The 21,365-nt window shown below is 45.7% G+C and overlaps 26 non-coding genes across 26 annotated transcripts; all 26 read right to left on the bottom strand.

Annotated features, from left to right (window-relative positions):
- Positions 1 to 418: 418 nt before the first annotated feature.
- On the bottom strand, positions 419 to 534 carry Trnal-caa (transfer RNA leucine (anticodon CAA)). The gene is made up of 2 exons: positions 497 to 534; positions 419 to 464 (listed from the first exon to the last, which is right to left on the bottom strand). It is a non-coding gene; the product is annotated as a tRNA-Leu (tRNA).
- Positions 535 to 1,202: 668 nt separating this feature from the next.
- On the bottom strand, positions 1,203 to 1,318 carry Trnal-caa (transfer RNA leucine (anticodon CAA)). The gene is made up of 2 exons: positions 1,281 to 1,318; positions 1,203 to 1,248 (listed from the first exon to the last, which is right to left on the bottom strand). It is a non-coding gene; the product is annotated as a tRNA-Leu (tRNA).
- Positions 1,319 to 2,022: 704 nt separating this feature from the next.
- On the bottom strand, positions 2,023 to 2,138 carry Trnal-caa (transfer RNA leucine (anticodon CAA)). The gene is made up of 2 exons: positions 2,101 to 2,138; positions 2,023 to 2,068 (listed from the first exon to the last, which is right to left on the bottom strand). It is a non-coding gene; the product is annotated as a tRNA-Leu (tRNA).
- Positions 2,139 to 2,842: 704 nt separating this feature from the next.
- Positions 2,843 to 2,958, bottom strand: Trnal-caa (transfer RNA leucine (anticodon CAA)). The gene is made up of 2 exons: positions 2,921 to 2,958; positions 2,843 to 2,888 (listed from the first exon to the last, which is right to left on the bottom strand). It is a non-coding gene; the product is annotated as a tRNA-Leu (tRNA).
- A 704-nt stretch (positions 2,959 to 3,662) lies between these two features.
- Trnal-caa (transfer RNA leucine (anticodon CAA)) lies at positions 3,663 to 3,778 on the bottom strand. The gene is made up of 2 exons: positions 3,741 to 3,778; positions 3,663 to 3,708 (listed from the first exon to the last, which is right to left on the bottom strand). It is a non-coding gene; the product is annotated as a tRNA-Leu (tRNA).
- A 704-nt stretch (positions 3,779 to 4,482) lies between these two features.
- Positions 4,483 to 4,598, bottom strand: Trnal-caa (transfer RNA leucine (anticodon CAA)). The gene is made up of 2 exons: positions 4,561 to 4,598; positions 4,483 to 4,528 (listed from the first exon to the last, which is right to left on the bottom strand). It is a non-coding gene; the product is annotated as a tRNA-Leu (tRNA).
- Positions 4,599 to 5,302: 704 nt separating this feature from the next.
- On the bottom strand, positions 5,303 to 5,418 carry Trnal-caa (transfer RNA leucine (anticodon CAA)). Its single transcript has 2 exons — positions 5,381 to 5,418; positions 5,303 to 5,348 (listed from the first exon to the last, which is right to left on the bottom strand). It is a non-coding gene; the product is annotated as a tRNA-Leu (tRNA).
- Positions 5,419 to 6,122: 704 nt separating this feature from the next.
- On the bottom strand, positions 6,123 to 6,238 carry Trnal-caa (transfer RNA leucine (anticodon CAA)). Its single transcript has 2 exons — positions 6,201 to 6,238; positions 6,123 to 6,168 (listed from the first exon to the last, which is right to left on the bottom strand). It is a non-coding gene; the product is annotated as a tRNA-Leu (tRNA).
- Positions 6,239 to 6,942: 704 nt separating this feature from the next.
- On the bottom strand, positions 6,943 to 7,058 carry Trnal-caa (transfer RNA leucine (anticodon CAA)). The gene is made up of 2 exons: positions 7,021 to 7,058; positions 6,943 to 6,988 (listed from the first exon to the last, which is right to left on the bottom strand). It is a non-coding gene; the product is annotated as a tRNA-Leu (tRNA).
- A 704-nt stretch (positions 7,059 to 7,762) lies between these two features.
- Trnal-caa (transfer RNA leucine (anticodon CAA)) lies at positions 7,763 to 7,878 on the bottom strand. Its single transcript has 2 exons — positions 7,841 to 7,878; positions 7,763 to 7,808 (listed from the first exon to the last, which is right to left on the bottom strand). It is a non-coding gene; the product is annotated as a tRNA-Leu (tRNA).
- Positions 7,879 to 8,582: 704 nt separating this feature from the next.
- On the bottom strand, positions 8,583 to 8,698 carry Trnal-caa (transfer RNA leucine (anticodon CAA)). Its single transcript has 2 exons — positions 8,661 to 8,698; positions 8,583 to 8,628 (listed from the first exon to the last, which is right to left on the bottom strand). It is a non-coding gene; the product is annotated as a tRNA-Leu (tRNA).
- Positions 8,699 to 9,402: 704 nt separating this feature from the next.
- On the bottom strand, positions 9,403 to 9,518 carry Trnal-caa (transfer RNA leucine (anticodon CAA)). The gene is made up of 2 exons: positions 9,481 to 9,518; positions 9,403 to 9,448 (listed from the first exon to the last, which is right to left on the bottom strand). It is a non-coding gene; the product is annotated as a tRNA-Leu (tRNA).
- A 704-nt stretch (positions 9,519 to 10,222) lies between these two features.
- Trnal-caa (transfer RNA leucine (anticodon CAA)) lies at positions 10,223 to 10,338 on the bottom strand. The gene is made up of 2 exons: positions 10,301 to 10,338; positions 10,223 to 10,268 (listed from the first exon to the last, which is right to left on the bottom strand). It is a non-coding gene; the product is annotated as a tRNA-Leu (tRNA).
- A 704-nt stretch (positions 10,339 to 11,042) lies between these two features.
- Positions 11,043 to 11,158, bottom strand: Trnal-caa (transfer RNA leucine (anticodon CAA)). The gene is made up of 2 exons: positions 11,121 to 11,158; positions 11,043 to 11,088 (listed from the first exon to the last, which is right to left on the bottom strand). It is a non-coding gene; the product is annotated as a tRNA-Leu (tRNA).
- A 704-nt stretch (positions 11,159 to 11,862) lies between these two features.
- Trnal-caa (transfer RNA leucine (anticodon CAA)) lies at positions 11,863 to 11,978 on the bottom strand. Its single transcript has 2 exons — positions 11,941 to 11,978; positions 11,863 to 11,908 (listed from the first exon to the last, which is right to left on the bottom strand). It is a non-coding gene; the product is annotated as a tRNA-Leu (tRNA).
- A 704-nt stretch (positions 11,979 to 12,682) lies between these two features.
- Trnal-caa (transfer RNA leucine (anticodon CAA)) lies at positions 12,683 to 12,798 on the bottom strand. The gene is made up of 2 exons: positions 12,761 to 12,798; positions 12,683 to 12,728 (listed from the first exon to the last, which is right to left on the bottom strand). It is a non-coding gene; the product is annotated as a tRNA-Leu (tRNA).
- A 704-nt stretch (positions 12,799 to 13,502) lies between these two features.
- Trnal-caa (transfer RNA leucine (anticodon CAA)) lies at positions 13,503 to 13,618 on the bottom strand. The gene is made up of 2 exons: positions 13,581 to 13,618; positions 13,503 to 13,548 (listed from the first exon to the last, which is right to left on the bottom strand). It is a non-coding gene; the product is annotated as a tRNA-Leu (tRNA).
- A 704-nt stretch (positions 13,619 to 14,322) lies between these two features.
- On the bottom strand, positions 14,323 to 14,438 carry Trnal-caa (transfer RNA leucine (anticodon CAA)). Its single transcript has 2 exons — positions 14,401 to 14,438; positions 14,323 to 14,368 (listed from the first exon to the last, which is right to left on the bottom strand). It is a non-coding gene; the product is annotated as a tRNA-Leu (tRNA).
- A 704-nt stretch (positions 14,439 to 15,142) lies between these two features.
- Positions 15,143 to 15,258, bottom strand: Trnal-caa (transfer RNA leucine (anticodon CAA)). The gene is made up of 2 exons: positions 15,221 to 15,258; positions 15,143 to 15,188 (listed from the first exon to the last, which is right to left on the bottom strand). It is a non-coding gene; the product is annotated as a tRNA-Leu (tRNA).
- A 704-nt stretch (positions 15,259 to 15,962) lies between these two features.
- Trnal-caa (transfer RNA leucine (anticodon CAA)) lies at positions 15,963 to 16,078 on the bottom strand. The gene is made up of 2 exons: positions 16,041 to 16,078; positions 15,963 to 16,008 (listed from the first exon to the last, which is right to left on the bottom strand). It is a non-coding gene; the product is annotated as a tRNA-Leu (tRNA).
- A 704-nt stretch (positions 16,079 to 16,782) lies between these two features.
- On the bottom strand, positions 16,783 to 16,898 carry Trnal-caa (transfer RNA leucine (anticodon CAA)). Its single transcript has 2 exons — positions 16,861 to 16,898; positions 16,783 to 16,828 (listed from the first exon to the last, which is right to left on the bottom strand). It is a non-coding gene; the product is annotated as a tRNA-Leu (tRNA).
- Positions 16,899 to 17,602: 704 nt separating this feature from the next.
- Trnal-caa (transfer RNA leucine (anticodon CAA)) lies at positions 17,603 to 17,718 on the bottom strand. The gene is made up of 2 exons: positions 17,681 to 17,718; positions 17,603 to 17,648 (listed from the first exon to the last, which is right to left on the bottom strand). It is a non-coding gene; the product is annotated as a tRNA-Leu (tRNA).
- Positions 17,719 to 18,422: 704 nt separating this feature from the next.
- On the bottom strand, positions 18,423 to 18,538 carry Trnal-caa (transfer RNA leucine (anticodon CAA)). The gene is made up of 2 exons: positions 18,501 to 18,538; positions 18,423 to 18,468 (listed from the first exon to the last, which is right to left on the bottom strand). It is a non-coding gene; the product is annotated as a tRNA-Leu (tRNA).
- Positions 18,539 to 19,240: 702 nt separating this feature from the next.
- Trnal-caa (transfer RNA leucine (anticodon CAA)) lies at positions 19,241 to 19,356 on the bottom strand. The gene is made up of 2 exons: positions 19,319 to 19,356; positions 19,241 to 19,286 (listed from the first exon to the last, which is right to left on the bottom strand). It is a non-coding gene; the product is annotated as a tRNA-Leu (tRNA).
- Positions 19,357 to 20,060: 704 nt separating this feature from the next.
- On the bottom strand, positions 20,061 to 20,176 carry Trnal-caa (transfer RNA leucine (anticodon CAA)). Its single transcript has 2 exons — positions 20,139 to 20,176; positions 20,061 to 20,106 (listed from the first exon to the last, which is right to left on the bottom strand). It is a non-coding gene; the product is annotated as a tRNA-Leu (tRNA).
- A 702-nt stretch (positions 20,177 to 20,878) lies between these two features.
- On the bottom strand, positions 20,879 to 20,994 carry Trnal-caa (transfer RNA leucine (anticodon CAA)). Its single transcript has 2 exons — positions 20,957 to 20,994; positions 20,879 to 20,924 (listed from the first exon to the last, which is right to left on the bottom strand). It is a non-coding gene; the product is annotated as a tRNA-Leu (tRNA).
- Positions 20,995 to 21,365: the final 371 nt, after the last annotated feature.

The following is a 21,365-nucleotide window of genomic DNA, read 5'->3' as shown; positions in this document are numbered from 1 at the left end:
CGTTGTAATCTCCATACAGTAATATTTTGAGTATATGAATTTATTTCGAGTTCTGTGTATTTCATCAGCGACTGTTATTGTACAGATGATGTACTGGTCAGCCTGCACTGTTTCCTCACACTGTCGTTAGCACTCTGCATCTCCAGATAAGAGTCGTTTCCATACCACAAGTGTCCCTTTTGACGTGTTTGCGGCTCTTTGGCGCGGAAGTAACCTCACGAGGGGAACGTCGTATTTACAACCAACACTCTCTGTTTGTAGCTCACACTACCGAAGAAACAGTTTGGTGCCGTAGGTGCGCTTGTGTTTGATGCAAATTTTTGATTTCACTTAGGAGAACACGGCCAGTATCGTGCTGTTGCACTTTACAAAGGATCTCAATGCTACGCAGGGTGCTCTAGAGAAGCGACAAAATCTGTGTCAGGAGTGGGATTCGAACCCACGCCCTCATTCGAGGACCAGAAGGCTCTAGCTGCTACTGCAGCCAAGGTTTTTCCTTGAGTCTGGCGCCTTAGACCGCTCGGCCATCCTCACACTTGATTTGATGCTCCTCGTTTGTTCTATTAGAGGACTTACAGTTGATGTAGTTGTCGCATCCACGTTGCCACAGTACGCAGGCATGATTTCTGCACCCGTTAGACGTGCGCCAGGCGCAGCCGCACAAATATAGCGCAGAATGTACCACCAAAAGAGTTTCTCAAATCCGTATAATCACAGCAATCAATACCTTTTGTTCGAAACTAAGTCGTCTGTTAAAGACGTCAGAGATTAGACAGAATGCAGAGGTCTATCTGTCCATACAGTAATATTTTGAGTATATGAATTTATTTCGAGTTCTGTGTATTTCATCAGCGACTGTTATTGTACAGATGATGTACTGGTCAGCCTGCACTGTTTCCTCACACTGTCGTTAGCACTCTGCATCTCCAGATAAGAGTCGTTTCCATACCACAAGTGTCCCTTTTGACGTGTTTGCGGCTCTTTGGCGCGGAAGTAACCTCACGAGGGGAACGTCGTATTTACAACCAACACTCTCTGTTTGTAGCTCACACTACCGAAGAAACAGTTTGGTGCCGTAGGTGCGCTTGTGTTTGATGCAAATTTTTGATTTCACTTAGGAGAACACGGCCAGTATCGTGCTGTTGCACTTTACAAAGGATCTCAATGCTACGCAGGGTGCTCTAGAGAAGCGACAAAATCTGTGTCAGGAGTGGGATTCGAACCCACGCCCTCATTCGAGGACCAGAAGGCTCTAGCTGCTACTGCAGCCAAGGTTTTTCCTTGAGTCTGGCGCCTTAGACCGCTCGGCCATCCTGACACTTGATTTGATGCTCCTCGTTTGTTCTATTAGAGGACTTACAGTTGATGTAGTTGTCGCATCCACGTTGCCACAGTACGCAGGCATGATTTCTGCACCCGTTAGACGTGCGCCAGGCGCAGCCGCACAAATATAGCGCAGAATGTACCACCAAAAGAGTTTCTCAAATCCGTATAATCACAGCAATCAATACCTTTTGTTCGAAACTAAGTCGTCTGTTAAAGACGTCAGAGATTAGACAGAATGCAGAGGTCTATCTGTCGAGTAATATTTCAAGTTTTGGTCACGTTGTAATCTCCATACAGTAATATTTTGAGTATATGAATTTATTTCGAGTTCTGTGTATTTCATCAGCGACTGTTATTGTACAGATGATGTACTGGTCAGCCTGCACTGTTTCCTCACACTGTCGTTAGCACTCTGCATCTCCAGATAAGAGTCGTTTCCATACCACAAGTGTCCCTTTTGACGTGTTTGCGGCTCTTTGGCGCGGAAGTAACCTCACGAGGGGAACGTCGTATTTACAACCAACACTCTCTGTTTGTAGCTCACACTACGGAAGAAACAGTTTGGTGCCGTAGGTGCGCTTGTGTTTGATGCAAATTTTTGATTTCACTTAGGAGAACACGGCCAGTATCGTGCTGTTGCACTTTACAAAGGATCTCAATGCTACGCAGGGTGCTCTAGAGAAGCGACAAAATCTGTGTCAGGAGTGGGATTCGAACCCACGCCCTCATTCGAGGACCAGAAGGCTCTAGCTGCTACTGCAGCCAAGGTTTTTCCTTGAGTCTGGCGCCTTAGACCGCTCGGCCATCCTGACACTTGATTTGATGCTCCTCGTTTGTTCTATTAGAGGACTTACAGTTGATGTAGTTGTCGCATCCACGTTGCCACAGTACGCAGGCATGATTTCTGCACCCGTTAGACGTGCGCCAGGCGCAGCCGCACAAATATAGCGCAGAATGTACCACCAAAAGAGTTTCTCAAATCCGTATAATCACAGCAATCAATACCTTTTGTTCGAAACTAAGTCGTCTGTTAAAGACGTCAGAGATTAGACAGAATGCAGAGGTCTATCTGTCGAGTAATATTTCAAGTTTTGGTCACGTTGTAATCTCCATACAGTAATATTTTGAGTATATGAATTTATTTCGAGTTCTGTGTATTTCATCAGCGACTGTTATTGTACAGATGATGTACTGGTCAGCCTGCACTGTTTCCTCACACTGTCGTTAGCACTCTGCATCTCCAGATAAGAGTCGTTTCCATACCACAAGTGTCCCTTTTGACGTGTTTGCGGCTCTTTGGCGCGGAAGTAACCTCACGAGGGGAACGTCGTATTTACAACCAACACTCTCTGTTTGTAGCTCACACTACCGAAGAAACAGTTTGGTGCCGTAGGTGCGCTTGTGTTTGATGCAAATTTTTGATTTCACTTAGGAGAACACGGCCAGTATCGTGCTGTTGCACTTTACAAAGGATCTCAATGCTACGCAGGGTGCTCTAGAGAAGCGACAAAATCTGTGTCAGGAGTGGGATTCGAACCCACGCCCTCATTCGAGGACCAGAAGGCTCTAGCTGCTACTGCAGCCAAGGTTTTTCCTTGAGTCTGGCGCCTTAGACCGCTCGGCCATCCTGACACTTGATTTGATGCTCCTCGTTTGTTCTATTAGAGGACTTACAGTTGATGTAGTTGTCGCATCCACGTTGCCACAGTACGCAGGCATGATTTCTGCACCCGTTAGACGTGCGCCAGGCGCAGCCGCACAAATATAGCGCAGAATGTACCACCAAAAGAGTTTCTCAAATCCGTATAATCACAGCAATCAATACCTTTTGTTCGAAACTAAGTCGTCTGTTAAAGACGTCAGAGATTAGACAGAATGCAGAGGTCTATCTGTCGAGTAATATTTCAAGTTTTGGTCACGTTGTAATCTCCATACAGTAATATTTTGAGTATATGAATTTATTTCGAGTTCTGTGTATTTCATCAGCGACTGTTATTGTACAGATGATGTACTGGTCAGCCTGCACTGTTTCCTCACACTGTCGTTAGCACTCTGCATCTCCAGATAAGAGTCGTTTCCATACCACAAGTGTCCCTTTTGACGTGTTTGCGGCTCTTTGGCGCGGAAGTAACCTCACGAGGGGAACGTCGTATTTACAACCAACACTCTCTGTTTGTAGCTCACACTACCGAAGAAACAGTTTGGTGCCGTAGGTGCGCTTGTGTTTGATGCAAATTTTTGATTTCACTTAGGAGAACACGGCCAGTATCGTGCTGTTGCACTTTACAAAGGATCTCAATGCTACGCAGGGTGCTCTAGAGAAGCGACAAAATCTGTGTCAGGAGTGGGATTCGAACCCACGCCCTCATTCGAGGACCAGAAGGCTCTAGCTGCTACTGCAGCCAAGGTTTTTCCTTGAGTCTGGCGCCTTAGACCGCTCGGCCATCCTGACACTTGATTTGATACTCCTCGTTTGTTCTATTAGAGGACTTACAGTTGATGTAGTTGTCGCATCCACGTTGCCACAGTACGCAGGCATGATTTCTGCACCCGTTAGACGTGCGCCAGGCGCAGCCGCACAAATATAGCGCAGAATGTACCACCAAAAGAGTTTCTCAAATCCGTATAATCACAGCAATCAATACCTTTTGTTCGAAACTAAGTCGTCTGTTAAAGACGTCAGAGATTAGACAGAATGCAGAGGTCTATCTGTCGAGTAATATTTCAAGTTTTGGTCACGTTGTAATCTCCATACAGTAATATTTTGAGTATATGAATTTATTTCGAGTTCTGTGTATTTCATCAGCGACTGTTATTGTACAGATGATGTACTGGTCAGCCTGCACTGTTTCCTCACACTGTCGTTAGCACTCTGCATCTCCAGATAAGAGTCGTTTCCATACCACAAGTGTCCCTTTTGACGTGTTTGCGGCTCTTTGGCGCGGAAGTAACCTCACGAGGGGAACGTCGTATTTACAACCAACACTCTCTGTTTGTAGCTCACACTACCGAAGAAACAGTTTGGTGCCGTAGGTGCGCTTGTGTTTGATGCAAATTTTTGATTTCACTTAGGAGAACACGGCCAGTATCGTGCTGTTGCACTTTACAAAGGATCTCAATGCTACGCAGGGTGCTCTAGAGAAGCGACAAAATCTGTGTCAGGAGTGGGATTCGAACCCACGCCCTCATTCGAGGACCAGAAGGCTCTAGCTGCTACTGCAGCCAAGGTTTTTCCTTGAGTCTGGCGCCTTAGACCGCTCGGCCATCCTGACACTTGATTTGATGCTCCTCGTTTGTTCTATTAGAGGACTTACAGTTGATGTAGTTGTCGCATCCACGTTGCCACAGTACGCAGGCATGATTTCTGCACCCGTTAGACGTGCGCCAGGCGCAGCCGCACAAATATAGCGCAGAATGTACCACCAAAAGAGTTTCTCAAATCCGTATAATCACAGCAATCAATACCTTTTGTTCGAAACTAAGTCGTCTGTTAAAGACGTCAGAGATTAGACAGAATGCAGAGGTCTATCTGTCGAGTAATATTTCAAGTTTTGGTCACGTTGTAATCTCCATACAGTAATATTTTGAGTATATGAATTTATTTCGAGTTCTGTGTATTTCATTAGCGACTGTTATTGTACAGATGATGTACTGGTCAGCCTGCACTGTTTCCTCACACTGTCGTTAGCACTCTGCATCTCCAGATAAGAGTCGTTTCCATACCACAAGTGTCCCTTTTGACGTGTTTGCGGCTCTTTGGCGCGGAAGTAACCTCACGAGGGGAACGTCGTATTTACAACCAACACTCTCTGTTTGTAGCTCACACTACCGAAGAAACAGTTTGGTGCCGTAGGTGCGCTTGTGTTTGATGCAAATTTTTGATTTCACTTAGGAGAACACGGCCAGTATCGTGCTGTTGCACTTTACAAAGGATCTCAATGCTACGCAGGGTGCTCTAGAGAAGCGACAAAATCTGTGTCAGGAGTGGGATTCGAACCCACGCCCTCATTCGAGGACCAGAAGGCTCTAGCTGCTACTGCAGCCAAGGTTTTTCCTTGAGTCTGGCGCCTTAGACCGCTCGGCCATCCTCACACTTGATTTGATGCTCCTCGTTTGTTCTATTAGAGGACTTACAGTTGATGTAGTTGTCGCATCCACGTTGCCACAGTACGCAGGCATGATTTCTGCACCCGTTAGACGTGCGCCAGGCGCAGCCGCACAAATATAGCGCTGAATGTACCACCAAAAGAGTTTCTCAAATCCGTATAATCACAGCAATCAATACCTTTTGTTCGAAACTAAGTCGTCTGTTAAAGACGTCAGAGATTAGACAGAATGCAGAGGTCTATCTGTCGAGTAATATTTCAAGTTTTGGTCACGTTGTAATCTCCATACAGTAATATTTTGAGTATATGAATTTATTTCGAGTTCTGTGTATTTCATCAGCGACTGTTATTGTACAGATGATGTACTGGTCAGCCTGCACTGTTTCCTCACACTGTCGTTAGCACTCTGCATCTCCAGATAAGAGTCGTTTCCATACCACAAGTGTCCCTTTTGACGTGTTTGCGGCTCTTTGGCGCGGAAGTAACCTCACGAGGGGAACGTCGTATTTACAACCAACACTCTCTGTTTGTAGCTCACACTACCGAAGAAACAGTTTGGTGCCGTAGGTGCGCTTGTGTTTGATGCAAATTTTTGATTTCACTTAGGAGAACACGGCCAGTATCGTGCTGTTGCACTTTACAAAGGATCTCAATGCTACGCAGGGTGCTCTAGAGAAGCGACAAAATCTGTGTCAGGAGTGGGATTCGAACCCACGCCCTCATTCGAGGACCAGAAGGCTCTAGCTGCTACTGCAGCCAAGGTTTTTCCTTGAGTCTGGCGCCTTAGACCGCTCGGCCATCCTGACACTTGATTTGATGCTCCTCGTTTGTTCTATTAGAGGACTTACAGTTGATGTAGTTGTCGCATCCACGTTGCCACAGTACGCAGGCATGATTTCTGCACCCGTTAGACGTGCGCCAGGCGCAGCCGCACAAATATAGCGCAGAATGTACCACCAAAAGAGTTTCTCAAATCCGTATAATCACAGCAATCAATACCTTTTGTTCGAAACTAAGTCGTCTGTTAAAGACGTCAGAGATTAGACAGAATGCAGAGGTCTATCTGTCGAGTAATATTTCAAGTTTTGGTCACGTTGTAATCTCCATACAGTAATATTTTGAGTATATGAATTTATTTCGAGTTCTGTGTATTTCATCAGCGACTGTTATTGTACAGATGATGTACTGGTCAGCCTGCACTGTTTCCTCACACTGTCGTTAGCACTCTGCATCTCCAGATAAGAGTCGTTTCCATACCACAAGTGTCCCTTTTGACGTGTTTGCGGCTCTTTGGCGCGGAAGTAACCTCACGAGGGGAACGTCGTATTTACAACCAACACTCTCTGTTTGTAGCTCACACTACCGAAGAAACAGTTTGGTGCCGTAGGTGCGCTTGTGTTTGATGCAAATTTTTGATTTCACTTAGGAGAACACGGCCAGTATCGTGCTGTTGCACTTTACAAAGGATCTCAATGCTACGCAGGGTGCTCTAGAGAAGCGACAAAATCTGTGTCAGGAGTGGGATTCGAACCCACGCCCTCATTCGAGGACCAGAAGGCTCTAGCTGCTACTGCAGCCAAGGTTTCTCCTTGAGTCTGGCGCCTTAGACCGCTCGGCCATCCTGACACTTGATTTGATGCTCCTCGTTTGTTCTATTAGAGGACTTACAGTTGATGTAGTTGTCGCATCCACGTTGCCACAGTACGCAGGCATGATTTCTGCACCCGTTAGACGTGCGCCAGGCGCAGCCGCACAAATATAGCGCAGAATGTACCACCAAAAGAGTTTCTCAAATCCGTATAATCACAGCAATCAATACCTTTTGTTCGAAACTAAGTCGTCTGTTAAAGACGTCAGAGATTAGACAGAATGCAGAGGTCTATCTGTCGAGTAATATTTCAAGTTTTGGTCACGTTGTAATCTCCATACAGTAATATTTTGAGTATATGAATTTATTTCGAGTTCTGTGTATTTCATCAGCGACTGTTATTGTACAGATGATGTACTGGTCAGCCTGCACTGTTTCCTCACACTGTCGTTAGCACTCTGCATCTCCAGATAAGAGTCGTTTCCATACCACAAGTGTCCCTTTTGACGTGTTTGCGGCTCTTTGGCGCGGAAGTAACCTCACGAGGGGAACGTCGTATTTACAACCAACACTCTCTGTTTGTATCTCACACTATCGAAGAAACAGTTTGGTGCCGTAGGTGCGCTTGTGTTTGATGCAAATTTTTGATTTCACTTAGGAGAACACGGCCAGTATCGTGCTGTTGCACTTTACAAAGGATCTCAATGCTACGCAGGGTGCTCTAGAGAAGCGACAAAATCTGTGTCAGGAGTGGGATTCGAACCCACGCCCTCATTCGAGGACCAGAAGGCTCTAGCTGCTACTGCAGCCAAGGTTTTTCCTTGAGTCTGGCGCCTTAGACCGCTCGGCCATCCTGACACTTGATTAGAAGCTCCTCGTTTGTTCTATTAGAGGACTTACAGTTGATGTAGTTGTCGCATCCACGTTGCCACAGTACGCAGGCATGATTTCTGCACCCGTTAGACGTGCGCCAGGCGCAGCCGCACAAATATAGCGCAGAATGTACCACCAAAAGAGTTTCTCAAATCCGTATAATCACAGCAATCAATACCTTTTGTTCGAAACTAAGTCGTCTGTTAAAGACGTCAGAGATTAGACAGAATGCAGAGGTCTATCTGTCGAGTAATATTTCAAGTTTTGGTCACGTTGTAATCTCCATACAGTAATATTTTGAGTATATGAATTTATTTCGAGTTCTGTGTATTTCATCAGCGACTGTTATTGTACAGATGATGTACTGGTCAGCCTGCACTGTTTCCTCACACTGTCGTTAGCACTCTGCATCTCCAGATAAGAGTCGTTTCCATACCACAAGTGTCCCTTTTGACGTGTTTGCGGCTCTTTGGCGCGGAAGTAACCTCACGAGGGGAACGTCGTATTTACAACCAACACTCTCTGTTTGTATCTCACACTACCGAAGAAACAGTTTGGTGCCGTAGGTGCGCTTGTGTTTGATGCAAATTTTTGATTTCACTTAGGAGAACACGGCCAGTATCGTGCTGTTGCACTTTACAAAGGATCTCAATGCTACGCAGGGTGCTCTAGAGAAGCGACAAAATCTGTGTCAGGAGTGGGATTCGAACCCACGCCCTCATTCGAGGACCAGAAGGCTCTAGCTGCTACTGCAGCCAAGGTTTTTCCTTGAGTCTGGCGCCTTAGACCGCTCGGCCATCCTGACACTTGATTAGAAGCTCCTCGTTTGTTCTATTAGAGGACTTACAGTTGATGTAGTTGTCGCATCCACGTTGCCACAGTACGCAGGCATGATTTCTGCACCCGTTAGACGTGCGCCAGGCGCAGCCGCACAAATATAGCGCAGAATGTACCACCAAAAGAGTTTCTCAAATCCGTATAATCACAGCAATCAATACCTTTTGTTCGAAACTAAGTCGTCTGTTAAAGACGTCAGAGATTAGACAGAATGCAGAGGTCTATCTGTCGAGTAATATTTCAAGTTTTGGTCACGTTGTAATCTCCATACAGTAATATTTTGAGTATATGAATTTATTTCGAGTTCTGTGTATTTCATCAGCGACTGTTATTGTACAGATGATGTACTGGTCAGCCTGCACTGTTTCCTCACACTGTCGTTAGCACTCTGCATCTCCAGATAAGAGTCGTTTCCATACCACAAGTGTCCCTTTTGACGTGTTTGCGGCTCTTTGGCGCGGAAGTAACCTCACGAGGGGAACGTCGTATTTACAACCAACACTCTCTGTTTGTATCTCACACTACCGAAGAAACAGTTTGGTGCCGTAGGTGCGCTTGTGTTTGATGCAAATTTTTGATTTCACTTAGGAGAACACGGCCAGTATCGTGCTGTTGCACTTTACAAAGGATCTCAATGCTACGCAGGGTGCTCTAGAGAAGCGACAAAATCTGTGTCAGGAGTGGGATTCGAACCCACGCCCTCATTCGAGGACCAGAAGGCTCTAGCTGCTACTGCAGCCAAGGTTTTTCCTTGAGTCTGGCGCCTTAGACCGCTCGGCCATCCTGACACTTGATTTGATGCTCCTCGTTTGTTCTATTAGAGGACTTACAGTTGATGTAGTTGTCGCATCCACGTTGCCACAGTACGCAGGCATGATTTCTGCACCCGTTAGACGTGCGCCAGGCGCAGCCGCACAAATATAGCGCAGAATGTACCACCAAAAGAGTTTCTCAAATCCGTATAATCACAGCAATCAATACCTTTTGTTCGAAACTAAGTCGTCTGTTAAAGACGTCAGAGATTAGACAGAATGCAGAGGTCTATCTGTCGAGTAATATTTCAAGTTTTGGTCACGTTGTAATCTCCATACAGTAATATTTTGAGTATATGAATTTATTTCGAGTTCTGTGTATTTCATCAGCGACTGTTATTGTACAGATGATGTACTGGTCAGCCTGCACTGTTTCCTCACACTGTCGTTAGCACTCTGCATCTCCAGATAAGAGTCGTTTCCATACCACAAGTGTCCCTTTTGACGTGTTTGCGGCTCTTTGGCGCGGAAGTAACCTCACGAGGGGAACGTCGTATTTACAACCAACACTCTCTGTTTGTATCTCACACTACCGAAGAAACAGTTTGGTGCCGTAGGTGCGCTTGTGTTTGATGCAAATTTTTGATTTCACTTAGGAGAACACGGCCAGTATCGTGCTGTTGCACTTTACAAAGGATCTCAATGCTACGCAGGGTGCTCTAGAGAAGCGACAAAATCTGTGTCAGGAGTGGGATTCGAACCCACGCCCTCATTCGAGGACCAGAAGGCTCTAGCTGCTACTGCAGCCAAGGTTTTTCCTTGAGTCTGGCGCCTTAGACCGCTCGGCCATCCTCACACTTGATTTGATGCTCCTCGTTTGTTCTATTAGAGGACTTACAGTTGATGTAGTTGTCGCATCCACGTTGCCACAGTACGCAGGCATGATTTCTGCACCCGTTAGACGTGCGCCAGGCGCAGCCGCACAAATATAGCGCAGAATGTACCACCAAAAGAGTTTCTCAAATCCGTATAATCACAGCAATCAATACCTTTTGTTCGAAACTAAGTCGTCTGTTAAAGACGTCAGAGATTAGACAGAATGCAGAGGTCTATCTGTCGAGTAATATTTCAAGTTTTGGTCACGTTGTAATCTCCATACAGTAATATTTTGAGTATATGAATTTATTTCGAGTTCTGTGTATTTCATCAGCGACTGTTATTGTACAGATGATGTACTGGTCAGCCTGCACTGTTTCCTCACACTGTCGTTAGCACTCTGCATCTCCAGATAAGAGTCGTTTCCATACCACAAGTGTCCCTTTTGACGTGTTTGCGGCTCTTTGGCGCGGAAGTAACCTCACGAGGGGAACGTCGTATTTACAACCAACACTCTCTGTTTGTATCTCACACTATCGAAGAAACAGTTTGGTGCCGTAGGTGCGCTTGTGTTTGATGCAAATTTTTGATTTCACTTAGGAGAACACGGCCAGTATCGTGCTGTTGCACTTTACAAAGGATCTCAATGCTACGCAGGGTGCTCTAGAGAAGCGACAAAATCTGTGTCAGGAGTGGGATTCGAACCCACGCCCTCATTCGAGGACCAGAAGGCTCTAGCTGCTACTGCAGCCAAGGTTTTTCCTTGAGTCTGGCGCCTTAGACCGCTCGGCCATCCTGACACTTGATTAGAAGCTCCTCGTTTGTTCTATTAGAGGACTTACAGTTGATGTAGTTGTCGCATCCACGTTGCCACAGTACGCAGGCATGATTTCTGCACCCGTTAGACGTGCGCCAGGCGCAGCCGCACAAATATAGCGCAGAATGTACCACCAAAAGAGTTTCTCAAATCCGTATAATCACAGCAATCAATACCTTTTGTTCGAAACTAAGTCGTCTGTTAAAGACGTCAGAGATTAGACAGAATGCAGAGGTCTATCTGTCGAGTAATATTTCAAGTTTTGGTCACGTTGTAATCTCCATACAGTAATATTTTGAGTATATGAATTTATTTCGAGTTCTGTGTATTTCATCAGCGACTGTTATTGTACAGATGATGTACTGGTCAGCCTGCACTGTTTCCTCACACTGTCGTTAGCACTCTGCATCTCCAGATAAGAGTCGTTTCCATACCACAAGTGTCCCTTTTGACGTGTTTGCGGCTCTTTGGCGCGGAAGTAACCTCACGAGGGGAACGTCGTATTTACAACCAACACTCTCTGTTTGTATCTCACACTATCGAAGAAACAGTTTGGTGCCGTAGGTGCGCTTGTGTTTGATGCAAATTTTTGATTTCACTTAGGAGAACACGGCCAGTATCGTGCTGTTGCACTTTACAAAGGATCTCAATGCTACGCAGGGTGCTCTAGAGAAGCGACAAAATCTGTGTCAGGAGTGGGATTCGAACCCACGCCCTCATTCGAGGACCAGAAGGCTCTAGCTGCTACTGCAGCCAAGGTTTTTCCTTGAGTCTGGCGCCTTAGACCGCTCGGCCATCCTGACACTTGATTTGATGCTCCTCGTTTGTTCTATTAGAGGACTTACAGTTGATGTAGTTGTCGCATCCACGTTGCCACAGTACGCAGGCATGATTTCTGCACCCGTTAGACGTGCGCCAGGCGCAGCCGCACAAATATAGCGCAGAATGTACCACCAAAAGAGTTTCTCAAATCCGTATAATCACAGCAATCAATACCTTTTGTTCGAAACTAAGTCGTCTGTTAAAGACGTCAGAGATTAGACAGAATGCAGAGGTCTATCTGTCGAGTAATATTTCAAGTTTTGGTCACGTTGTAATCTCCATACAGTAATATTTTGAGTATATGAATTTATTTCGAGTTCTGTGTATTTCATCAGCGACTGTTATTGTACAGATGATGTACTGGTCAGCCTGCACTGTTTCCTCACACTGTCGTTAGCACTCTGCATCTCCAGATAAGAGTCGTTTCCATACCACAAGTGTCCCTTTTGACGTGTTTGCGGCTCTTTGGCGCGGAAGTAACCTCACGAGGGGAACGTCGTATTTACAACCAACACTCTCTGTTTGTAGCTCACACTACCGAAGAAACAGTTTGGTGCCGTAGGTGCGCTTGTGTTTGATGCAAATTTTTGATTTCACTTAGGAGAACACGGCCAGTATCGTGCTGTTGCACTTTACAAAGGATCTCAATGCTACGCAGGGTGCTCTAGAGAAGCGACAAAATCTGTGTCAGGAGTGGGATTCGAACCCACGCCCTCATTCGAGGACCAGAAGGCTCTAGCTGCTACTGCAGCCAAGGTTTTTCCTTGAGTCTGGCGCCTTAGACCGCTCGGCCATCCTGACACTTGATTTGATGCTCCTCGTTTGTTCTATTAGAGGACTTACAGTTGATGTAGTTGTCGCATCCACGTTGCCACAGTACGCAGGCATGATTTCTGCACCCGTTAGACGTGCGCCAGGCGCAGCCGCACAAATATAGCGCAGAATGTACCACCAAAAGAGTTTCTCAAATCCGTATAATCACAGCAATCAATACCTTTTGTTCGAAACTAAGTCGTCTGTTAAAGACGTCAGAGATTAGACAGAATGCAGAGGTCTATCTGTCGAGTAATATTTCAAGTTTTGGTCACGTTGTAATCTCCATACAGTAATATTTTGAGTATATGAATTTATTTCGAGTTCTGTGTATTTCATCAGCGACTGTTATTGTACAGATGATGTACTGGTCAGCCTGCACTGTTTCCTCACACTGTCGTTAGCACTCTGCATCTCCAGATAAGAGTCGTTTCCATACCACAAGTGTCCCTTTTGACGTGTTTGCGGCTCTTTGGCGCGGAAATAACCTCACGAGGGGAACGTCGTATTTACAACCAACACTCTCTGTTTGTAGCTCACACTACCGAAGAAACAGTTTGGTGCCGTAGGTGCGCTTGTGTTTGATGCAAATTTTTGATTTCACTTAGGAGAACACGGCCAGTATCGTGCTGTTGCACTTTACAAAGGATCTCAATGCTACGCAGGGTGCTCTAGAGAAGCGACAAAATCTGTGTCAGGAGTGGGATTCGAACCCACGCCCTCATTCGAGGACCAGAAGGCTCTAGCTGCTACTGCAGCCAAGATTTTTCCTTGAGTCTGGCGCCTTAGACCGCTCGGCCATCCTGACACTTGATTTGATGTTCCTCGTTTGTTCTATTAGAGGACTTACAGTTGATGTAGTTGTCGCATCCACGTTGCCACAGTACGCAGGCATGATTTCTGCACCCGTTAGACGTGCGCCAGGCGCAGCCGCACAAATATAGCGCAGAATGTACCACCAAAAGAGTTTCTCAAATCCGTATAATCACAGCAATCAATACCTTTTGTTCGAAACTAAGTCGTCTGTTAAAGACGTCAGAGATTAGACAGAATGCGGAGGTCTATCTGTCGAGTAATATTTCAAGTTTTGGTCACGTTGTAATCTCCATACAGTAATATTTTGAGTATATGAATTTATTTCGAGTTCTGTGTATTTCATCAGCGACTGTTATTGTACAGATGATGTACTGGTCAGCCTGCACTGTTTCCTCACACTGTCGTTAGCACTCTGCATCTCCAGATAAGAGTCGTTTCCATACCACAAGTGTCCCTTTTGACGTGTTTGCGGCTCTTTGGCGCGGAAGTAACATCACGAGGGAAACGTCGTATTTACAACCAACACTCTCTGTTTGTAGCTCACACTACCGAAGAAACAGTTTGGTGCCGTAGGTGCGCTTGTGTTTGATGCAAATTTTTGATTTCACTTAGGAGAACACGGCCAGTATCGTGCTGTTGCACTTTACAAAGGATCTCAATGCTACGCAGGGTGCTCTAGAGAAGCGACAAAATCTGTGTCAGGAGTGGGATTCGAACCCACGCCCTCATTCGAGGACCAGAAGGCTCTAGCTGCTACTGCAGCCAAGGTTTTTCCTTGAGTCTGGCGCCTTAGACCGCTCGGCCATCCTGACACTTGATTTGATGCTCCTCGTTTGTTCTATTAGAGGACTTACAGTTGATGTAGTTGTCGCATCCACGTTGCCACAGTACGCAGGCATGATTTCTGCACCCGTTAGACGTGCGCCAGGCGCAGCCGCACAAATATAGCGCAGAATGTACCACCAAAAGAGTTTCTCAAATCCGTATAATCACAGCAATCAATACCTTTTGTTCGAAACTAAGTCGTCTGTTAAAGACGTCAGAGATTAGACAGAATGCGGAGGTCTATCTGTCGAGTAATATTTCAAGTTTTGGTCACGTTGTAATCTCCATACAGTAATATTTTGAGAATATGAATTTATTTCGAGTTCTGTGTATTTCATCAGCGACTGTTATTGTACAGATGATGTACTGGTCAGCCTGCACTGTTTCCTCACACTGTCGTTAGCACTCTGCATCTCCAGATAAGAGTCGTTTCCATACCACAAGTGTCCCTTTTGACGTGTTTGCGGCTCTTTGGCGCGGAAGTAACCTCACGAGGGGAACGTCGTATTTACAACCAACACTCTCTGTTTGTAGCTCACACTACCGAAGAAACAGTTTGGTGCCGTAGGTGCGCTTGTGTTTGATGCAAATTTTTGATTTCACTTAGGAGAACACGGCCAGTATCGTGCTGTTGCACTTTACAAAGGATCTCAATGCTACGCAGGGTGCTCTAGAGAAGCGACAAAATCTGTGTCAGGAGTGGGATTCGAACCCACGCCCTCATTCGAGGACCAGAAGGCTCTAGCTGCTACTGCAGCCAAGGTTTTTCCTTGAGTCTGGCGCCTTAGACCGCTCGGCCATCCTGACACTTGATTTGATGCTCCTCGTTTGTTCTATTAGAGGACTTACAGTTGATGTAGTTGTCGCATCCACGTTGCCACAGTACGCAGGCATGATTTCTGCACCCGTTAGACGTGCGCCAGGCGCAGCCGCACAAATATAGCGCAGAATGTACCACCAAAAGAGTTTCTCAAATCCGTATAATCACAGCAATCAATACCTTTTGTTCGAAACTAAGTCGTCTGTTAAAGACGTCAGAGATTAGACAGAATGCAGAGGTCTATCTGTCGAGTAATATTTCAAGTTTTGGTCACGTTGTAATCTCCATACAGTAATATTTTGAGTATATGAATTTATTTCGAGTTCTGTGTATTTCATCAGCGACTGTTATTGTACAGATGATGTACTGGTCAGCCTGCACTGTTTCCTCACACTGTCGTTAGCACTCTGCATCTCCAGATAAGAGTCGTTTCCATACCACAAGTGTCCCTTTTGACGTGTTTGCGGCTCTTTGGCGCGGAAGTAACCTCACGAGGGGAACGTCGTATTTACAACCAACACTCTCTGTTTGTAGCTCACACTACCGAAGAAACAGTTTGGTGCCGTAGGTGCGCTTGTGTTTGATGCAAATTTTTGATTTCACTTAGGAGAACACGGCCAGTATCGTGCTGTTGCACTTTACAAAGGATCTCAATGCTACGCAGGGTGCTCTAGAGAAGCGACAAAATCTGTGTCAGGAGTGGGATTCGAACCCACGCCCTCATTCGAGGACCAGAAGGCTCTAGCTGCTACTGCAGCCAAGGTTTTTCCTTGAGTCTGGCGCCTTAGACCGCTCGGCCATCCTGACACTTGATTTGATGCTCCTCGTTTGTTCTATTAGAGGACTTACAGTTGATGTAGTTGTCGCATCCACGTTGCCACAGTACGCAGGCATGATTTCTGCACCCGTTAGACGTGCGCCAGGCGCAGCCGCACAAATATAGCGCAGAATGTACCACCAAAAGAGTTTCTCAAATCCGTATAATCACAGCAATCAATACCTTTTGTTCGAAACTAAGTCGTCTGTTAAAGACGTCAGAGATTAGACAGAATGCAGAGGTCTATCTGTCGAGTAATATTTCAAGTTTTGGTCACGTTGTAATCTCCATACAGTAATATTTTGAGTATATGAATTTATTTCGAGTTCTGTGTATTTCATCAGCGACTGTTATTGTACAGATGATGTACTGGTCAGCCTGCACTGTTTCCTCACACTGTCGTTAGCACTCTGCATCTCCAGATAAGAGTCGTTTCCATACCACAAGTGTCCCTTTTGACGTGTTTGCGGCTCTTTGGCGCGGAAGTAACCTCACGAGGGGAACGTCGTATTTACAACCAACACTCTCTGTTTGTAGCTCACACTACCGAAGAAACAGTTTGGTGCCGTAGGTGCGCTTGTGTTTGATGCAAATTTTTGATTTCACTTAGGAGAACACGGCCAGTATCGTGCTGTTGCACTTTACAAAGGATCTCAATGCTACGCAGGGTGCTCTAGAGAAGCGACAAAATCTGTGTCAGGAGTGGGATTCGAACCCACGCCCTCATTCGAGGACCAGAAGGCTCTAGCTGCTACTGCAGCCAAGGTTTTTCCTTGAGTCTGGCGCCTTAGACCGCTCGGCCATCCTGACACTTGATTTGATGCTCCTCGTTTGTTCTATTAGAGGACTTACAGTTGATGTAGTTGTCGCATCCACGTTGCCACAGTACGCAGGCATGATTTCTGCACCCGTTAGACGTGCGCCAGGCGCAGCCGCACAAATATAGCGCAGAATGTACCACCAAAAGAGTTTCTCAAATCCGTATAATCACAGCAATCAATACCTTTTGTTCGAAACTAAGTCGTCTGTTAAAGACGTCAGAGATTAGACAGAATGCAGAGGTCTATCTGTCGAGTAATATTTCAAGTTTTGGTCACGTTGTAATCTCCATACAGTAATATTTTGAGTATATGAATTTATTTCGAGTTCTGTGTATTTCATCAGCGACTGTTATTGTACAGATGATGTACTGGTCAGCCTGCACTGTTTCCTCACACTGTCGTTAGCACTCTGCATCTCCAGATAAGAGTCGTTTCCATACCACAAGTGTCCCTTTTGACGTGTTTGCGGCTCTTTGGCGCGGAAGTAACCTCACGAGGGGAACGTCGTATTTACAACCAACACTCTCTGTTTGTAGCTCACACTACCGAAGAAACAGTTTGGTGCCGTAGGTGCGCTTGTGTTTGATGCAAATTTTTGATTTCACTTAGGAGAACACGGCCAGTATCGTGCTGTTGCACTTTACAAAGGATCTCAATGCTACGCAGGGTGCTCTAGAGAAGCGACAAAATCTGTGTCAGGAGTGGGATTCGAACCCACGCCCTCATTCGAGGACCAGAAGGCTCTAGCTGCTACTGCAGCCAAGGTTTTTCCTTGAGTCTGGCGCCTTAGACCGCTCGGCCATCCTCACACTTGATTTGATGCTCCTCGTTTGTTCTATTAGAGGACTTACAGTTGATGTAGTTGTCGCATCCACGTTGCCACAGTACGCAGGCATGATTTCTGCACCCGTTAGACGTGCGCCAGGCGCAGCCGCACAAATATAGCGCAGAATGTACCACCAAAAGAGTTTCTCAAATCCGTATAATCACAGCAATCAATACCTTTTGTTCGAAACTAAGTCGTCTGTTAAAGACGTCAGAGATTAGACAGAATGCAGAGGTCTATCTGTCGAGTAATATTTCAAGTTTTGGTCACGTTGTAATCTCCATACAGTAATATTTTGAGTATATGAATTTATTTCGAGTTCTGTGTATTTCATCAGCGACTGTTATTGTACAGATGATGTACTGGTCAGCCTGCACTGTTTCCTCACACTGTCGTTAGCACTCTGCATCTCCAGATAAGAGTCGTTTCCATACCACAAGTGTCCCTTTTGACGTGTTTGCGGCTCTTTGGCGCGGAAGTAACCTCACGAGGGGAACGTCGTATTTACAACCAACACTCTCTGTTTGTATCTCACACTATCGAAGAAACAGTTTGGTGCCGTAGGTGCGCTTGTGTTTGATGCAAATTTTTGATTTCACTTAGGAGAACACGGCCAGTATCGTGCTGTTGCACTTTACAAAGGATCTCAATGCTACGCAGGGTGCTCTAGAGAAGCGACAAAATCTGTGTCAGGAGTGGGATTCGAACCCACGCCCTCATTCGAGGACCAGAAGGCTCTAGCTGCTACTGCAGCCAAGGTTTTTCCTTGAGTCTGGCGCCTTAGACCGCTCGGCCATCCTCACACTTGATTTGATGCTCCTCGTTTGTTCTATTAGAGGACTTACAGTTGATGTAGTTGTCGCATCCACGTTGCCACAGTACGCAGGCATGATTTCTGCACCCGTTAGACGTGCGCCAGGCGCAGCCGCACAAATATAGCGCAGAATGTACCACCAAAAGAGTTTCTCAAATCCGTATAATCACAGCAATCAATACCTTTTGTTCGAAACTAAGTCGTCTGTTAAAGACGTCAGAGATTAGACAGAATGCGGAGGTCTATCTGTCGAGTAATATTTCAAGTTTTGGTCACGTTGTAATCTCCATACAGTAATATTTTGAGTATATGAATTTATTTCGAGTTCTGTGTATTTCATCAGCGACTGTTATTGTACAGATGATGTACTGGTCAGCCTGCACTGTTTCCTCACACTGTCGTTAGCACTCTGCATCTCCAGATAAGAGTCGTTTCCATACCACAAGTGTCCCTTTTGACGTGTTTGCGGCTCTTTGGCGCGGAAGTAACCTCACGAGGGGAACGTCGTATTTACAACCAACACTCTGTTTGTAGCTCACACTACCGAAGAAACAGTTTGGTGCCGTAGGTGCGCTTGTGTTTGATGCAAATTTTTGATTTCACTTAGGAGAACACGGCCAGTATCGTGCTGTTGCACTTTACAAAGGATCTCAATGCTACGCAGGGTGCTCTAGAGAAGCGACAAAATCTGTGTCAGGAGTGGGATTCGAACCCACGCCCTCATTCGAGGACCAGAAGGCTCTAGCTGCTACTGCAGCCAAGGTTTTTCCTTGAGTCTGGTGCCTTAGACCGCTCGGCCATCCTGACACTTGATTTGATGCTCCTCGTTTGTTCTATTAGAGGACTTACAGTTGATGTAGTTGTCGCATCCACGTTGCCACAGTACGCAGGCATGATTTCTGCACCCGTTAGACGTGCGCCAGGCGCAGCCGCACAAATATAGCGCAGAATGTACCACCAAAAGAGTTTCTCAAATCCGTATAATCACAGCAATCAATACCTTTTGTTCGAAACTAAGTCGTCTGTTAAAGACGTCAGAGATTAGACAGAATGCAGAGGTCTATCTGTCGAGTAATATTTCAAGTTTTGGTCACGTTGTAATCTCCATACAGTAATATTTTGAGTATATGAATTTATTTCGAGTTCTGTGTATTTCATCAGCGACTGTTATTGTACAGATGATGTACTGGTCAGCCTGCACTGTTTCCTCACACTGTCGTTAGCACTCTGCATCTCCAGATAAGAGTCGTTTCCATACCACAAGTGTCCCTTTTGACGTGTTTGCGGCTCTTTGGCGCGGAAGTAACCTCACGAGGGGAACGTCGTATTTACAACCAACACTCTCTGTTTGTAGCTCACACTACCGAAGAAACAGTTTGGTGCCGTAGGTGCGCTTGTGTTTGATGCAAATTTTTGATTTCACTTAGGAGAACACGGCCAGTATCGTGCTGTTGCACTTTACAAAGGATCTCAATGCTACGCAGGGTGCTCTAGAGAAGCGACAAAATCTGTGTCAGGAGTGGGATTCGAACCCACGCCCTCATTCGAGGACCAGAAGGCTCTAGCTGCTACTGCAGCCAAGGTTTTTCCTTGAGTCTGGCGCCTTAGACCGCTCGGCCATCCTCACACTTGATTTGATGCTCCTCGTTTGTTCTATTAGAGGACTTACAGTTGATGTAGTTGTCGCATCCACGTTGCCACAGTACGCAGGCATGATTTCTGCACCCGTTAGACGTGCGCCAGGCGCAGCCGCACAAATATAGCGCAGAATGTACCACCAAAAGAGTTTCTCAAATCCGTATAATCACAGCAATCAATACCTTTTGTTCGAAACTAAGTCGTCTGTTAAAGACGTCAGAGATTAGACAGAATGCGGAGGTCTATCTGTCGAGTAATATTTCAAGTTTTGGTCACGTTGTAATCTCCATACAGTAATATTTTGAGTATATGAATTTATTTCGAGTTCTGTGTATTTCATCAGCGACTGTTATTGTACAGATGATGTACTGGTCAGCCTGCACTGTTTCCTCACACTGTCGTTAGCACTCTGCATCTCCAGATAAGAGTCGTTTCCATACCACAAGTGTCCCTTTTGACGTGTTTGCGGCTCTTTGGCGCGGAAGTAACCTCACGAGGGGAACGTCGTATTTACAACCAACACTCTGTTTGTAGCTCACACTACCGAAGAAACAGTTTGGTGCCGTAGGTGCGCTTGTGTTTGATGCAAATTTTTGATTTCACTTAGGAGAACACGGCCAGTATCGTGCTGTTGCACTTTACAAAGGATCTCAATGCTACGCAGGGTGCTCTAGAGAAGCGACAAAATCTGTGTCAGGAGTGGGATTCGAACCCACGCCCTCATTCGAGGACCAGAAGGCTCTAGCTGCTACTGCAGCCAAGGTTTTTCCTTGAGTCTGGTGCCTTAGACCGCTCGGCCATCCTGACACTTGATTTGATGCTCCTCGTTTGTTCTATTAGAGGACTTACAGTTGATGTAGTTGTCGCATCCACGTTGCCACAGTACGCAGGCATGATTTCTGCACCCGTTAGACGTGCGCCAGGCGCAGCCGCACAAATATAGCGCAGAATGTACCACCAAAAGAGTTTCTCAAATCCGTATAATCACAGCAATCAATACCTTTTGTTCGAAACTAAGTCGTCTGTTAAAGACGTCAGAGATTAGACAGAATGCAGAGGTCTATCTGTCGAGTAATATTTCAAGTTTTGGTCACGTTGTAATCTCCATACAGTAATATTTTGAGTATATGAATTTATTTCGAGTTCTGTGTATTTCATCAGCGACTGTTATTGTACAG

The sequence above is a fragment of the Schistocerca cancellata genome, chromosome 2 (assembly GCF_023864275.1).
Source record: "Schistocerca cancellata isolate TAMUIC-IGC-003103 chromosome 2, iqSchCanc2.1, whole genome shotgun sequence".
NCBI classification, from domain to species: domain Eukaryota; kingdom Metazoa; phylum Arthropoda; class Insecta; order Orthoptera; family Acrididae; genus Schistocerca; species Schistocerca cancellata.
The sequence above is the reverse complement of the archived record's forward strand: the minus strand, read 5'-3'. Positions and strand labels throughout refer to the sequence as shown.